This window comes from Monodelphis domestica, chromosome 3 (genome assembly GCF_027887165.1).
Source record: "Monodelphis domestica isolate mMonDom1 chromosome 3, mMonDom1.pri, whole genome shotgun sequence".
Classification (NCBI taxonomy): domain Eukaryota; kingdom Metazoa; phylum Chordata; class Mammalia; order Didelphimorphia; family Didelphidae; genus Monodelphis; species Monodelphis domestica.
In genome coordinates this window covers 143,034,014-143,049,948 of record NC_077229.1, presented here as the reverse complement: position 1 = coordinate 143,049,948, position 15,935 = coordinate 143,034,014, and positions in this window count along the sequence as shown.

The window sequence follows — 15,935 nt, the reverse complement described above, 5'->3', positions numbered from 1 at the left end:
TACATTTCACTTCAGCTACTAGAATGGGCCTTACCTCGTGGTAGGGGCAGGCAAAAATAACCAGACTGTTAAAAAAAAATTCCAAAATCATATTTAAAAAACCCTTAAAATCAAATCATTTGAGATATTTAGCACATTAAAATTCCAAAGGTTGTTAATACAATTATAACCAGTTCTGAAGTCCATCTATCCTCAGCAAAATAGAAAAAAGCTGTTTTTTCATATATGGGCTTATTCACAACAATATTTGTTCAACAGTTATAGGGGAAAAACAACAGAATTTCAAAACTCAGTACATTCAAAATACATTCAATCAACCTTCAGTTCACAGAATAATATTCAATCCAGTAATATATGAACTTAAAATCACAAAGTTAAACCTTAAACAAAAAATGCAATAGAATACAGAGGTTTTTTAATAAACCATTGGAGTCTGAAATGCCTTAGAATATAGCCTTTAGTCTCTTCAAAGTTCCTTGGGTTGTTTTTTCTTGTTTGTTTGTTTTTATTTATCCATTTAAATGTCTATTGTCCGAAGGTAGAGTAGTAAAGGCTAGGCTATGGGGTTCAAGGGCTCCGTCCAGGGCCCCATGGCTGGGAAGCATCGGAGGCCAGATTTTAGCTAGAGACCTCCGGTCTCTGGGCCTGGCTTCCAGTTCGCTGGGCCACCCATTTTCCTCCCCAAAGTTAAAGTTGAATCTTTGGGCTGAGTCTGCTCCCAGACGGGCAGGTAAAATCAATGAAACTGTCAGAAGAGTCAAAAATCCTTTTAAACAGCCCATTGCTATTAAGTTTCTGTTTGAAAAGATCTGTTTCTTCTCTTTAGTCTTTTCTGTCTTTCCCCTCTCTGATCCCGCAGTGGCCAATACCCCCAGCCACGTGGAGGCTTAGCCTAAGGGAAAATCTCCTTTCCCTCTGGTCTCTCCCCTCCGCCCACGTGGCCAATACTGTTACCAGATGGTCGCAATGAGTCCTGAGCGATCTGCTCCAAGGATCTGGGTGATGAGCCGGCTGGGTCGGGCTGGGAGCTGGAGCCGCTGCGGGGGTGGGCAAGGCCGGGACCAGGTACCAGGTGAGGACGATCAGGGCTGCAGGCTGGAGGCAGGAAGCGGCGGGGCAGGTCCGGAGCCTGTAGCAGCTTTGCGAGGGTAGAAAACCTTGGCCAGAGAGATATGGCTCAAAAAAAATTTCTAGGTACTAGCTATTAAAACTGAATTTAAGATCAGAAAAGAAATCAGAAGACTGAAAGTTCTTTTTCCCGTAGTGGTTAGCCAAAACTGTAATGAATAAAATTTAGGGGAGAGGGGGAGACTGAGGCAACTGAGGCAGGTAGAAATTAGTTTCTCTCTGCAAGGAATATATATTTTTTAGAGGTTTATTAAAGGTTAAAGATTAAGAATATACAAGTATGAAACATGTGCCTAGGCCAGAGGCCTAGACAAAATAACCTCACATCATGGAAGAGACCTCTCTGCTCCAAAAACGGAAGTCCAAAAAAGGGCGAGCCCTTCAAAAGCCTTTGCTTAAATATCTTCTCGATCTCGGCCCAGGTGAGATTACAAGGCATTCTGGGGAAGTGGAGCAAAGGCTCATGGGGATTGTAGTCCTGTATTCGAGTCTATTTTTTACAGAAGAATGTATAAAATCCCCAGAACTGATGTCGTCTGGGGGACAGCCTCTCTATCCATGCTGTCCCCATGGGGGAACAGCCTTTCCTTTCATGCTGTCCTCCCAGGGAACTGCCCCCCATCTTGCTTTTCTACCTTGCTATCCTCCTGGCCACTCTCAACATTACTTTCTAAATTAATAAATCTCTTTTTTGTTTTTAAGCCAAGTTTTGGAGTCTTGCCTGCTTGCAAAAGGTATCCTTCCAGAACCCCAAAGGTATCTTTCCTGACCATAACATTTAGAAGGAACAGATAACATTTTTACTAAATTTTTACTGAATCTCAGCTTACTATTTCTAAGAGAGCCAAAAAGGTATGATTTAAAGTTATAAAGAAGCTGTTTTAGCCAACAATGAGAAATATTATTTTATATCTCAATAACTTCAGTGCCTGGCTCACAGTTTTTGTCTCTTCCCCAACTCCTGAAGGGGCACTTTAACCTACATATCTATACTCCCTCAAGCACTTCAACTATACACAGAGATTACAACTAGATGATACAGTAAATAGAACAATGGACCTGGAGTCCAGAAGACCTGAGTTCAAATTCTATCTCAAGTCACCAGTTGTGTGACCCTGGACAAGTGACTTAACAATTCTCAGACAAAGTTTCCTCATTTTTAAAATGGGGATTTTGATAGCATCTGCCTTTCATTGTGGTTATAAGAATAAAATGAATAAACATTTTTGAAGTATTTTACAAACCATAAATCATTATATAAATGCTAGGTATTATTAGCTATTACCTTGTCATCACCAACAAGTGTTCCATTTCCATGAGCTCTAAAATTCTTTTATATTATCATAAGGTATAATAATTCCACCCCTCCTTCTACCTTAGGAGTAGAGTTAGGAACCCTTAACTCTATTCTCTACCTTCACTGAAACCTCCAATGCCTGATGTCCTCAGTTCTTTTGCAAGCCATCAATCCTCTTCTGACTACTTTCTCCTTTCCAGGCATTCAGGTCCACAAACCAGGTATCATCCTCGCATCTTTCTCTCTCACACACACATACCCACCCCTTGTTGACAAGCCTTGTCAATTCTACCTTCATAATATTTTTCTTATATGTTCCCTTTGTCTCCTCTGACATTGCCAGCACCCAGATGTGAGACCATATCACCTCACACTTGGAATGTTACATAGTCTGCTGTCTGATCTGTCTACCACAAGTCTCTCTGTCTCTCTGTCTCTTTCTTTCTCTGTCTCTCTCTTTTCCCTCTGTCTCTGTCTCTCTGTCTCTGTCTGTCTCTGTCTGTCTGTCTGTCTCTGTCTGTCTGTCTGTCTGTCTTTCTGTCTCTCTCTCTCTCCCATTCTCCAGTCAGCTGTCAAAGTGATTTTCCTAAAGCAAAGATGTGGTCATGTCTCTCTCACACACACACAAAAACATGCAAGACTCAATAAACTCCTATGGTTCCCTATGATTTTTTTAAAACCTTACTTTTATCTTAGAATCATTATTAAGTATTGATTCCAGGGCAGAAGAATAGTAAGGGCTAGGAAATTGGGGTTAAATGACTTGCCCAGGGTCACACAACTAAGAAGAGTATGTGGTCACATTTGAACCCAAGTCCTCCCAACTCCAGGTCTAGCACTCTGATGAACCACCTTGCCACCCTTTCTCTGTCCTGTTTAGTTTTTAAAGCCCTTCATAACAAGGCTCCTTACTCCCCTCTCTATCCTCTGCAAATCCAGTTACATAGGTCTTCTTACTAATTCTTGAATATGCTCCATCTCCCAACTCTGACCATTTTCGCTAGCTCTCCTCCATACCTGGAAGGCTCCTGCCCTAATCTCTTGACTTTCCTGGCTTCTTTCATATCTCAACTTCTACAAAACAAACAAACAAACAAACAAACAAAAAAAGCCTTTCCAGATCCCCCTAAATGCTACTTACCTTCCGGCTATATTTATCTCCAATTTATCCTCCATTTATCTTGTTTGTGCATAATTGTTTGCTAATTGTCTCCTCAGGTAGATTGTGAGCTCCTTAAGACTTGGGACTGCTTTTTGCCTACCCCCCCCTTCACCCCCACTAAGCACAATGCCTGCCACTTAGTAAGCACTTAATAATGCTTAGAGAGTGGCTTCTTCCCACCAGTCTCTCTGTTTGGTTAGATTCCATCACCCTCATCCCCACAGTCAGAAACTCCTAAAGAGATTGTTTCAGCCTTGGCACTCACACCTCATCTATTGCCTCTGCCCCTCTGGTCGCAGGGTTGGAGGGCAGAGTAAAAAGCTCCCCAGTGCCCCATCTCTACTTTTAAAGAAGGCCCAGATGCTCTGCCAACTTTTCATTTCCAACCAACTGTTCTGCTTGGTTTTGATTCCACCATAGTCATTCCCCTAGACCTGGTACCCTCCCACCACCCCCTTTTCAGCTTCCTGTTTATTGTTGTCTTCTCTATTAAATTGTAAGCTTGAAGAGGGCAGGGAACTATCTTTCTTTTCCTTATTTGTGTGCCTGGCACATAGTAGGCACTTAATACAAGATTATCATAATATATTGCTGACCTAATATACGCAAGAGGTAGGCATACATATATCACATATATATGTTCACAAGGATTACTATACACACAGAGATAGACATAGATAGATAGACAGATGGATGGATACATACATACATACATACATACATACATATATACATAGACGGATAGATAGATAGATAGATAGATAGATAGATAGATAGATAGATAGATAGATAGATAGACGGATTATTATAGAGAACTCCTTGTGTTCAAATTCCCTCCACTAATGCAGATCAACCCCCCAGCTATGACTTCCCTAGAGTACACCCAAAGTCCACAGATGAAGTGATTTACTGGAGTCACAAATAGTCAGATGTGGAATATGAAACCAGGTTTCCTAACTCTCAAATCTACCATTCTGCCCATTAATTTTCCCATATTAATTTAAGTAATGGGAAAATTACTTCATTTTTAGCCAGCTAGTCACAGTGGAAAGACTTCCAAGTCCAAATTCAAAGGGGGCTTCAGACATTCAGAAGCTATGTGACCCTCAGCAAGTCATTTAATCTCTATTTGCCTCAGTTTCCACAATTGTAAAACAAAGATAAAAACAGCATCTATCTCCCAGGGTTGTTGTGAGGATCAAATGAGATAACTGTTCTGAAGTGCTTTGCACAGTCCCTGGCACATACTAGGTGCTGTATAAATGTTAATTATTATGATCTATTTGAATATATGTAATAAATTACTCCAAAAGAGAAACCCAAAATGTTAGATCTGACAGAGATTTTAGCTATCACGTAGACTGTAAAAAGCCTTTCTTTGAATATACAAATGCACATACATATGCATAATAGATCTATATATGTATGTCTATATATATTTTATACATATATGCATATCTTAGAATATCATCTTAAAGAGTTCCATTCCATTACTTTTTTTCCCCAAAATTGATGCCTCAGAGGATATATACTAATTACCTTGACTTTGGCTTATAAATTTATTTTATTTTATTTGTGGGTCATACAATTGAAAGATGAAATACTTATTAGTTAAGTGGATACAGAAGATGCTCCTTAGACCCAAGTCCCTTTCAAAACACAGGTCAAGTGCCACTTCACAGAATGCTGGGTCTGCTATGGCTCACCTAAGTTATTAGCTTTCCCTTCTTGAAATTACAAAAACAAAACAAAATCTTGATGCCCTTTGTATTTATGTAATTGTCTGGCCTATTCCTAGGCCTGCTCCTTAACCCTGCAGGTTCTTGAAGTCTTGAACTGTGCCCCATTTTTGCCTTTGTATCCCCAGACCCTTAGCAAAGGGCTTAACACAAAGTGTGTTCTTAATGAATGCTTGTTGAATTAGTTAAATGAACTGAACTGAATTAAACTGGAAGAAAGTCTCCACCCCTCAGGAGCCCCTGCAGCCTTCTCACACTAGGATTATTAGTATAATTAGGTCATCAGATTAGTTAATTGTCACCTTGAAGGCTGGGAAGGGCCTAGAAAGGGAAAGAAGAAAATAAAATTAGTTTATCACAACAGCCTCAAGGATGGGTAGAAGTGAAGCTGAAATAGGTTCAAAGGAAAGCAGGTCTCCACCCCCTCCACCACTGCCACCTCTCATCTACCCCCCACCTTGGCCTCCATAGGTCTCTGAGCTTGGACCTGGGGTTTAGAGAAGAGAAAAGGTCAGGGCTGAGCACTAATCACCCTTAAAGCTAGTAAAGGGACACAGATACAGACAGACTCGTCATTTGTTTGTCACTTGTGATAAGTGATGCCATATGTTTTGCTTTTGCATTTCTACTCCCATAGTTCTTTCTCTCAATATGGATAGCATAAATCCTTCAGGAGTGTCCTGGCTTGTTGCATTGCTTCTAGTAGCAAAGTTCATTACATTGTATTGTTCCACCATGTTTCACTTTCTGTGTACAATGTTCTCCTGGTTCTACTCATTTCACTTTGCATCAGTTCATTGAGGTTCTTCCACTTCATATAGAAATCCTCCAGATCATGATTCCTTACAGCACAATATCCTATCCCCATTATAAACCACAATTTGTTCAGCCATTCCCCAATCGAGGGACAATCATTCATTTTCCTTTTTTTTTTCCAATGTGGGGGAAGGTTAGGTTATAATAGCCTTTTAACTCAAAAAAAAGGATCTCATATTTTATCCTAGAGGCTATTGGGGTTTGCTAAATAGAAGGGTGGCATTATCAGATCAGTACTTTTTTTTCTTTTTTTTGGCAATCTTTATCTTTGGCCTTAGAATTAATACTATGTATTGGCTCTAAGACAAAGGAGTGGTAAGGGCTAGGCAATGGGGGTTAAGTGACTTGCCCAGGGTCACACAGCTAGGAAGTACCTGAGGCCAGATTTGGACCTAGGACACCCAGTCTCTGGGTCTGGCTCTCAATCCACTGAGCCACCCAGTTGCCCCCCAAACCCTCATCAGACCATACTTTAGAATAATCACTTTGACATTTGAAGGGAAGATTGGCTGCAATGGGGAAAGGTAGGAAGAGAAGCCAAAAGTGCCTTAGTCCAGGCATGAGGTGATGAGGGCCTGCACCACTGTGGTGGCGGTATCAGAGGAGAGAAAGGGGGCAGCATATACATGAAAGTAAAATCAATATCATTTGTCACAATCATTAGGATGTCAGGTTAGAGGAAAAAGCACCCCCAAATTCCCCTATCTTCTCACCAAGTGAAATTTGCTATAATAGTCAAAGGGAGAAAGTTCAAGATTGTTCATTTTAAAGGTCTACTAATTCCCTGACTCTTCTTGTTCAGAGTCTTGTGGTGAGTCTCAGCATAGTCAATAACCTTGGCTTTATCATCCTCAAAATGCCTGTTTGCTGTATTGGTATATGAGGTTGGTTGGACTCAGGCAGGGCAGCTTTGCACATACTCTGTTTAACTTCTGGTTTCACTTCACAGTTTTCTGTATTTTTCCCCATTGGAAGCATTTCCTTGTATAACAACTGAAAAATTTCATCTTCAAATAAGCAACTCACTTTTTCAATGTTTTATAGCATCACTGAGTTCTTAATAGTCTGTGTGAGAGTGAGTTTGTGTGTCGGGACATGTGAAGAGAACGAGAATTGAATATTTGCATTCACAGGGAGGAGTTGGGAACAATTTCCCCAAAGTGATTATTAAATATTTAATGTCTCAGAAGGCAGCAAATGCTACACATTAGGGCTTCATTTATTGTTTTGTTGATTATTAGACTTAGAAAGTGATGAAGAATGTGTTAATAATGCAGATTAGACTTAAAAGTATGTTCTGTGTTTGCAGAAATCTGGTTGTTAAACATTTACCTGCATATTCCTGGAATTCAATAAACTTTCTTGTGGATAGTTTTTGATTGAATAATTGATTTTATGTTAATATGATGTCTGAATTTGACCATATCACTCCATTCCTCAAAAACTCCTTAGTGGCCATCTGGAATTATCCTAAACAGTCATAAAACTGTGTATACTTATACCCAACAATTCCAAAACTAGGTCTATTTTCCGAGGTGAGCAGGGAAAAAGGAAAAGAGCCTATATGTTCTAAAATATTTATAGCAGCTCTCTTTGTGGTGGTGAAGAGCTGGAAACTGAGGGATTGCCCATCAACTGGGGAATGGCAGAATAAGTTGTGGCTTATGATTGTGATGGGATAGTACTGCACTGTAAGAAATAATGAGCAGATTAATTTCAAAACAAAACCAAAAAAATTGAAAGCAGCACACAAAAATATGAAAAGTGAAACAAATAGAACCAACAGAACATTATACAGTTACAGAATTAGTGTTTGAAGGATAATTTGTGAATGTGTGCCTTGAAAGAAAGAACTGATAAAAAGAAACATGAAAGACATGGTATATATATATATATATATATATACATGCATATGTATATTTAAATGATGCTTTCCTTCCCTAGTAAAGGGAGGGAGGGAGATACCTGGGTAACCAACAAACAAATTAATTTAAAAATAATATATATGTGTCTATCTATATCTTCAGTGGCTTTAGATATTAAAACAAACAAGCTCTGGAGCCTGACATTAAAACCCTCCACAATTTGGCTCCACATCTATTTTCCCAGCTTTATTTATTTCATATTTTTTTTTACCTTTGTAAATTCTTATTTTCCAGCCAAATTGTACTTCTAGTTATTTCTTGCTGTCTCCTGGCTCCATGAATTTATATAACCTGTACTTCTTGCCTGAATTTCACCCTCTTTTCTTCTTCATGGAAGAAGCTTTCAAAAACCTTATCTTCTTTCAAGGTTCAGCTCAGGGGTCACTTCTGATGTGAATCCTTCCTTTAAGGCTTCCCACTCAAAAGTTGTTTTTGTTCTCCTCTCCTTAGATTTTCTTAGTCCCCCCCACCTCCTTTCTCTTAACAATAGATACTATCCATATAATATTTTAAGGTTTGTAAAGAATTGTATAGACACAGGGTATCTCAAAAGTGTAAATCCAACTTAAGCTGCCCTAAATTTAAGCTATGAAAGCTTAAAAATGCATGAAGATTTCTGGGAGCCCCTATGTGTCTCATTAGATTCTCCCAATAATCTTACAAAGTAGACCCTGCTGGTGTTATCTCCGTTTTACCAAAGATGAAATTGAGTCCATTTGTGTTAGAGGAAGATTTGGATGAAGGTCTTCCATTTTCCTGACTTCAAGTCTCTGTCTCTGTCTCTGTCTGTCTGTCTGTCTGTCTCCCCCCCCCCCCCCATCTCTTCCACCACCCCCATCATTCTATTTCATTTTAGTGAGTCAGCCAGTCAATAAACATCTACTCCATGCCAGGCATTGTTGCTAAACTTTGCCAGTACAAGGGAAAGCAAAAGTTAATCCATGTCCTCAAGGAACTCACAACCTAATAAGGGAAAAAATAAACAAAGAAAAAGAAGATGAAAATCCACACATGGGCACAATGCAGACCCACCACAACAGATCTCAATGATGAGGTAGTTGCCCCCAGAGTCCCTCCTTAAATAGAGGATAAATGAAGAACTGTCATGTTCACCCTCCCTGCTTTCCAACTGGAGGAAGGAAGATAGATGCCCCAGGGGTTGCAGGTCCTGAGGGCTTCCAAGAGGATTCCATCTTGCAGGCAGTTGAGATTCTGGAGACAGCAATGAAGTCAGCAGAGCAGGCAGGTGGGAAATGAAGGAACATTTTTCCTATGTTGACCTCTATCTTACTTTACTTTTCATTATACTTAACCATGTTGTTGTTTTTCAGTCATTTTTGTCTTATTTTGTCTCAAAAATATGGGAGTAGTTTGCCATTTCCTTCTCCAGGTCATTTTACAGATGAGGAAACTGAGACAAACAGGATTAAATGACTTGTCCAGGGTCACACAGCTAGTAAGTGTCTGAGACTAGATTTGAACGCAGATCTTCTTGACTTCAGGCCTGGCATCCTATCCAGTCCACCACCTAGCTGCCAAACTAACATTAATTAACTTTTAAAAATACACACACACACACACACACACACACACACATACATGCAGCTAGTAGGTCATGGGAATGCTGTAAATTTCATTTACCTAGATTTTTAACAAAACATTTTTACATTCACATCGCAATCCTTTTTTGTTTTAGTAGCATCTCTCTATTGACTCTCTAATTCATTCTGCATGCTATCTTGTTTGTGCATGGTTTTTGGAATGTTGTCCCCCCACTCCCCATTAGATTATGAACTTCTTGAGGGCAGGAACTATCTTTTGCCTTCATTGTATTCCCAGTACTTAACACAGTGCCTGATACATGACAGGGGCTTAATAAATGTATTTTATTGACAGACTATTAGAACTATAATTAAAAATATTAATGATCTGGTCTTTGCTAAAATGTCCCAAATGAGAGATTACCTTCTATTATACTTTTTTTTCTATCAGCTTTTTCAGACCATAAATCAGGGATGGAGATTGATGGAGAGCAAACTTTCTCTGCCCAAGATATGGCAATCACCAAGAGAATGAGAGAGTTTTTACAAAAGCAAAGGGGAGAGGTAGATATGCAGGCTAACTTGGCCCAGATTTGAGTTTGTGATCGGTTCTAAGGGAGAATTAGATCTCTGGCATCAATTTAGAGAGCAAAGAAAGCTAAGGAGTTATTCTGATAGTATAGATCTGATGGGAAGAGAATGCTTATTTAGCAACCCTTGAAATATACTTTCCTTCTTTTTCTTCTCTATTTTTTTAGTGAGTAAATCCATCTATCCAAGAAGATAACAAACATATCAGAGAAGTTATATAGATTAAAATATAGAATGAATGAGTTGTCCCCCTGAAAATTATATATTTCAGTTCAACCAAGAGAGAGAGGGCTCAATCTTTCCCAAGGGGAAATTCCCCAGTCTCTAGGAAGAAAAAATTGGAAATTGAGGACAAGTTGGGGAAACTGGCTTTATATGTCTGTATATGTCATATATGCTATATGTCTGCTTTCTAAAGTCTATTCTTTTTTTTTAGAAAAAATAAGTATTTATTTGTGCTTACCTTTTAAAATATAGGATAGAACTAACATTTATATGCTGCTTACTGTGTGCTAGACACTGTGCTAACTGCTTTACAATGATTATCTTCTTAGATCCTCACAATAACCCTTGGTGGTAGGTGCTTTTATTTTCCCCATCTTATAGTTGAGGAAACTGAGGCAAACAGGTAACATGACTTGCCTAGGTAGTCACACAGCTAGTCAGTATCTTAGGTCAAATTGAATTTATGTCTCCTGATTCCAGGTCCAACACTCTACCTGAGTCTATTCACTTTATTATTTAATTGCCATGGAGGATTGTATGAAACTCTGTGGAAAAAGAAGAATTCACAAGAATGAATGATTATTTGGTTATAATCCCAAATTCAGTTCCCTTCCAGATAGAAGGGTGGAGAGTGTGGAAGATTGATGAGTTAAGTACTTAATGTGTTTCCAATCATTTTATAGTTTCTTTTGAGTCCTTTGTATATATTCATTTTCTGTGGGGCAAAATAAAGACTGTCCTATACTTGATATATATTTAGTGCCTGGAGAACTTGTATAGGAGCAAGAAATTATATGACCTGTAATAGGAAAAATTAGACATGAGTTATACTTGGCATGAGTGTACCTTGAATAAAGAAGACACTTTTCTGGAGCAACTCCAAGTGGAGGAAATGAGCTTTTTGGGAGGAGGGGTTTAGAACCCACAAACTGACCCAAAATATGCAAACCTAGGGTAATGGTGTGGATCCCTTAGCCACAGTTTATACTGTTAAAAAAAAGTTTTAAGAAATTTAAAGATTCCTTGAGAAAATGAGCAGTAGATTAATGTTAATAGAACTAGTCAATGTTTGACAGAGGATGAACTACTAGCTTTGCTAAAACCAGAATCACAGCACACTGAAGAAGTATTTTCTTCCTCAAAAAGCAAATTATTTACTTATTAAATTCACTGGATAGGATCCCCAAGCCTCTGGGCACATTGAAGAATAGCCCTATAATTTTGGAAAGATGATCCATTGCCGGTTATCCATAATTTGAAACAGAAAAAAAGATTAACTTATATTCATACATGAGAGAATCTCCATTGAATTGCAGAATCCCAAGGAAGGGTATGGAATAGATAGGAAGCCTTTCAGAAAAGACTCTTTCAGAATAAACAGTAGTTCTATTAGTTTAGCCTTCTTTCTTCAAAAATCCTAAGACCAGGTTTGGAAAGACAAAGGGACCTGTGCTGTTTACATTAGATCAAAGATGAGCTAAGGTTCCATTCAACAGAAAGATCAGAGTACTGGATTATAATAAGTTGTTTAGCCTTTCTGAGCCTCAATTTTCTGATCTATAAAATAAGAGAGAGTAGCAATTGTTTCCCTGAACATAAAATTTTAGGCTCAAATGAAATCATATGGATGAAATGCTGTATTAAGCTCTAATAGCTTAAAACCACATTAAGACTTTTGAGACACATGGTTTAAGTATATTTGTGTAGGAGGAGGGTGAAGATGATGATGATGATGAGTGTGGAAGGAGGAGGTAATATTTATGGATGCTGAGGTATAACAAGAGAAAAGGGGAAAGGGAGAAGAAAAAAGAGATTTAGAGGGAGTGGGTAGAAAAGAAAAGGAGGGGAAAAAATTATATGAGATCATTTCCGTGATCTAAACCAGGCAATATTCCATGACTAATGGGAGAACCAAAGTGAATTTTGTGAGAAAGGTGACTGATCTCTATAACTGAAATTTCAAAAGATATCTCTTGAACAACCCTAGTTTTTTTTTTCTAAAAAAAGGATATCATGGAGCTCATATACACAAATTTAACTAACTTCATCTTAAATGGATTTAGTTATTTAGCCTGTACATAGAACTGTAACTAATACTAAATAAATGTAGTGCTGGGGTGCTGATATTCAAGGGATAGATATCCTCTTTCAAGAGTGTGCTGCTTTTCCTGAACCTCATCTTACATTATTTTTACTTACTGTTTTGTATTATACTATATAACTTCCCAAAAGTTATCAACTCCCTGGCTACCACCACCATGACAATTCTTTCCCAGGGCTGACTTTTCTCTCTGCCCCCAAACCCTGTAGGAACAAGGGATAGACTACCTCTCTCCTGTGGTCAAACTACCAAATTGAGTCATATGAGTTGAAATTTTTTTTTAAAGTTATAAACAAGTTACTGCCCTGCCATGGTAGATGAAATTTCCACTTTGAGAATTATCTAAATTGATGAAAATATTCCCTGAGGGAAGGAAGGAAGGAAGGAAGGAAGGAAGGAAGGAAGGAAGGAAGGAAGGAAGGAAGGGAAAAGAGGAAAGAAAGAAAGAGAGAAGGAAAAAAGAAGGAAGGGAGGGCGCAAGGAAGGAAAAAGGAAGGGAGGAAGAAAAAAGGAAGGGAAGAAGAAAAAAAGGAAAGGAGAAAGGAAGGAAACAATGGCTAGTGAATTTAAGGCATGTAAGGATATCAGTAAACCTGGAATTGAGCTCTATTGATTCTGCCATTGAAAACTGGGTGATCTTTGACAATTCACCTAATCTCTTGGAGTCTTCTTGTTAAACCATTTTTCCATCATGTCTAACTCTCCCTGACTCTATTTGGGGTTTTCTTGGTAAAGATACTGGAGTGGCTTTCCATTTCCTCCTCCAGCTCATTTGAATCCAGGAAAATGAGTCTTTTGATTCTAAACCCAGTGCTCTATCCAATGTGCCATCCAGCTGCTCTTTCTGGAGGTCTTAGTTTCCTCATTTGTGAAATGAGAGTTTTAGAGTATTTTGGGGACAGCATATTGTGACTCCTCTAGGAGAAGAATGATGTTGTATATGGGAAAATATGGGTATGTGATTTGGGATTTAGGCTTTAAAATATCACTCTATAGCAAAAATGAACAATATGGAAACAGGTATCAAAAGATAACATTTGTACAACCCAATGAAATAGCTTCTCTACTCTGGTGGGAAGGGAAGAGGGGAGGGAAAGAAAATGAATCATGTAAACATGGAAAAATATTTTCAAATAAAAAAATTTTAAATAACCTACCTTTCCAATCTTCTTATATCTTCCCTATCCTCATGTATTCTGTGATCCAGTGACACTGGCTTTCTTGCTGTTTCTCAAATAAGACATGCTATCTCCCAGCTCCAGGCATTTTCTCTGGCTGTCCCCATACCTGTAATTCTTTTTTTCCCTCATCTCCAACTGCTTCCCTGGCTTCATTCAAATCCTAGCTAAAATTGTATGCTCTTGGGAGGTGGGGGAGCTGGGTGACTCAGTGGATTGAGAGTCAGGTCTAGAGACAGGAGGTCCTGGATTAAAATCTGGCCTCAGATACTTCCTAGCTGTGTGACCCTGGGCAAGTCATTTAACTCCCATTGCCTAGCCTTTACTACTCTTTTGTCTTGGAACCAATACACAGTATTGACTCTAAGATGGAAGGTAAGGGTTTTCAAAAATCCTACATTCTACAGGAAAACTTAACTGATGCCCCTTAATATTAGTATCTTCCCTTTGTTAATTATGTCTCATTTATCTTGTGTAGATAGATATATAGATAGAGAAACAAATCACAGGCAGATAGATGGATAGATAGGCGGATAGACAGACAGGAGAAGAGAGAGAGAGAGAGAGAGAGAGAGAGAGAGAGAGAGAGAGAGAGAGAGAGAGAGAGAGAGAGAGAGAGAGAGAGAGAGATTGTGTATAATTATTTGCGTGTTGTCTCTCTTACTAGACTTTGAACTCCTTGAAAGCAAGGACAGTGTTTTACCTTTCTTTGGCACATAGTAGGTACTTAACAAATGTTTGTTTACTGACTGGCTAACTGACTTTAAGGTAAATATATCTGGGCTTGAAAGTGACCTTATGAGTTGGAGAAGAGTGAAATCCAATATATGGAGCAGTTCAGCCTCAAAGGGAGTTTTTTCATTGGATAAACTGACAATCAGAAGCAGCCCTTGCCTTTGTTGTCAAAAGAGATGGAGTGGGAGTCATTTAAACAGAACAGAGTTCTGCAAACAGTCTTATGTTCTGATAGCATAATAGTAGATTTAAGTTTCTATAACCTGTTTAAATCTTTCTGTCAATGCACTTTCGTGTTTTGTGTTTAGCATCTTTATTGTGTGTAAAAATAATACTTGTACCATACCTCATTCATACTATATATTGAGTATTCTATTCCTCTCCTTGGAGAAACCCTAGATATGATCTAATGCCTGTAATAAGCAAACCTTTGGGGTGCAGAAATGGGAGCACAATATGTCAAAGAATGTGAGAAAAGGAAGCTAAGCCTTCTCTACCTCCAAGAATACAGAGCAGAAGTAATGGAGAAGGGAGTAGGCAAGGAACACAGTCTCTTGGGCCCCACAATGCTTTCTAAGTTGATTCTCTCTTTGTTTATCACATGACTAAGTTAAAGCTGATATTTAATCATCGAGCTTGAACACAGAGAGGATTTAGTGATATCTCTCCTCAAGAATCCTACTTCAAAATCCAATTCAAGAAAATTCAAATTACTACACTATCAGCCCAGTAGTCTATCCCTGACAAGGGTACCCAAGAATGCTCAGCAGGAAGGCTCGGTGATCTTCCCGTATATCATCCTCAGAGTTTTTTTTACCCATTGTGATAACAAGGTCACAGGATTTACAGCTGAAGGGGACTTTAGAGATGACCTATTTTAACTTGTCTCCTCTTACTTTACAGGTGAGGAAACTGAGGTCACTTTAGATACAGAGGTTCTTTATTTGGAATCTGGGAACTTGTATTTTAAAATATTTTAATAAAGGGTTTTCAAGACAATTGATATCTTTTGTAAACCTATGTATTTTATTTTATTTTTCCTTAAAAACATTCTTCTAAGAAAATGTCCACAGGTTTTACCAGTTTGCCAAAGGGTCCAGGAAACACACACACACACACACACACACACACACACACACACACACACACACACACACATGCAAAACATGTCTGGAAGAGTAATTTAGTGTCTGTCACATAGCTAAATGGGAACAGAACCAAGACATTCATAGGATAATAAGCTTAGAGCTAGAAATTTTATTAAAGGATCTTATAATGTCAGAAAATATATGTTAAAATTACATGTTACTACATGTAATTGGGAAAATAAAATATCTTTGAATACAAAAAGAGGAAAAAAAATTTTTTCTCTTTTTTTCTCTCTCCCTCTCTCCTTCTCTGTCTCTGTCTGTCTCTTTCTGACTCAAAAGATAGCAATCTTTTCTATATCTTCTCGATCATTTTATAGTTACTTTTCCCAACATCTCTTTCAATTCC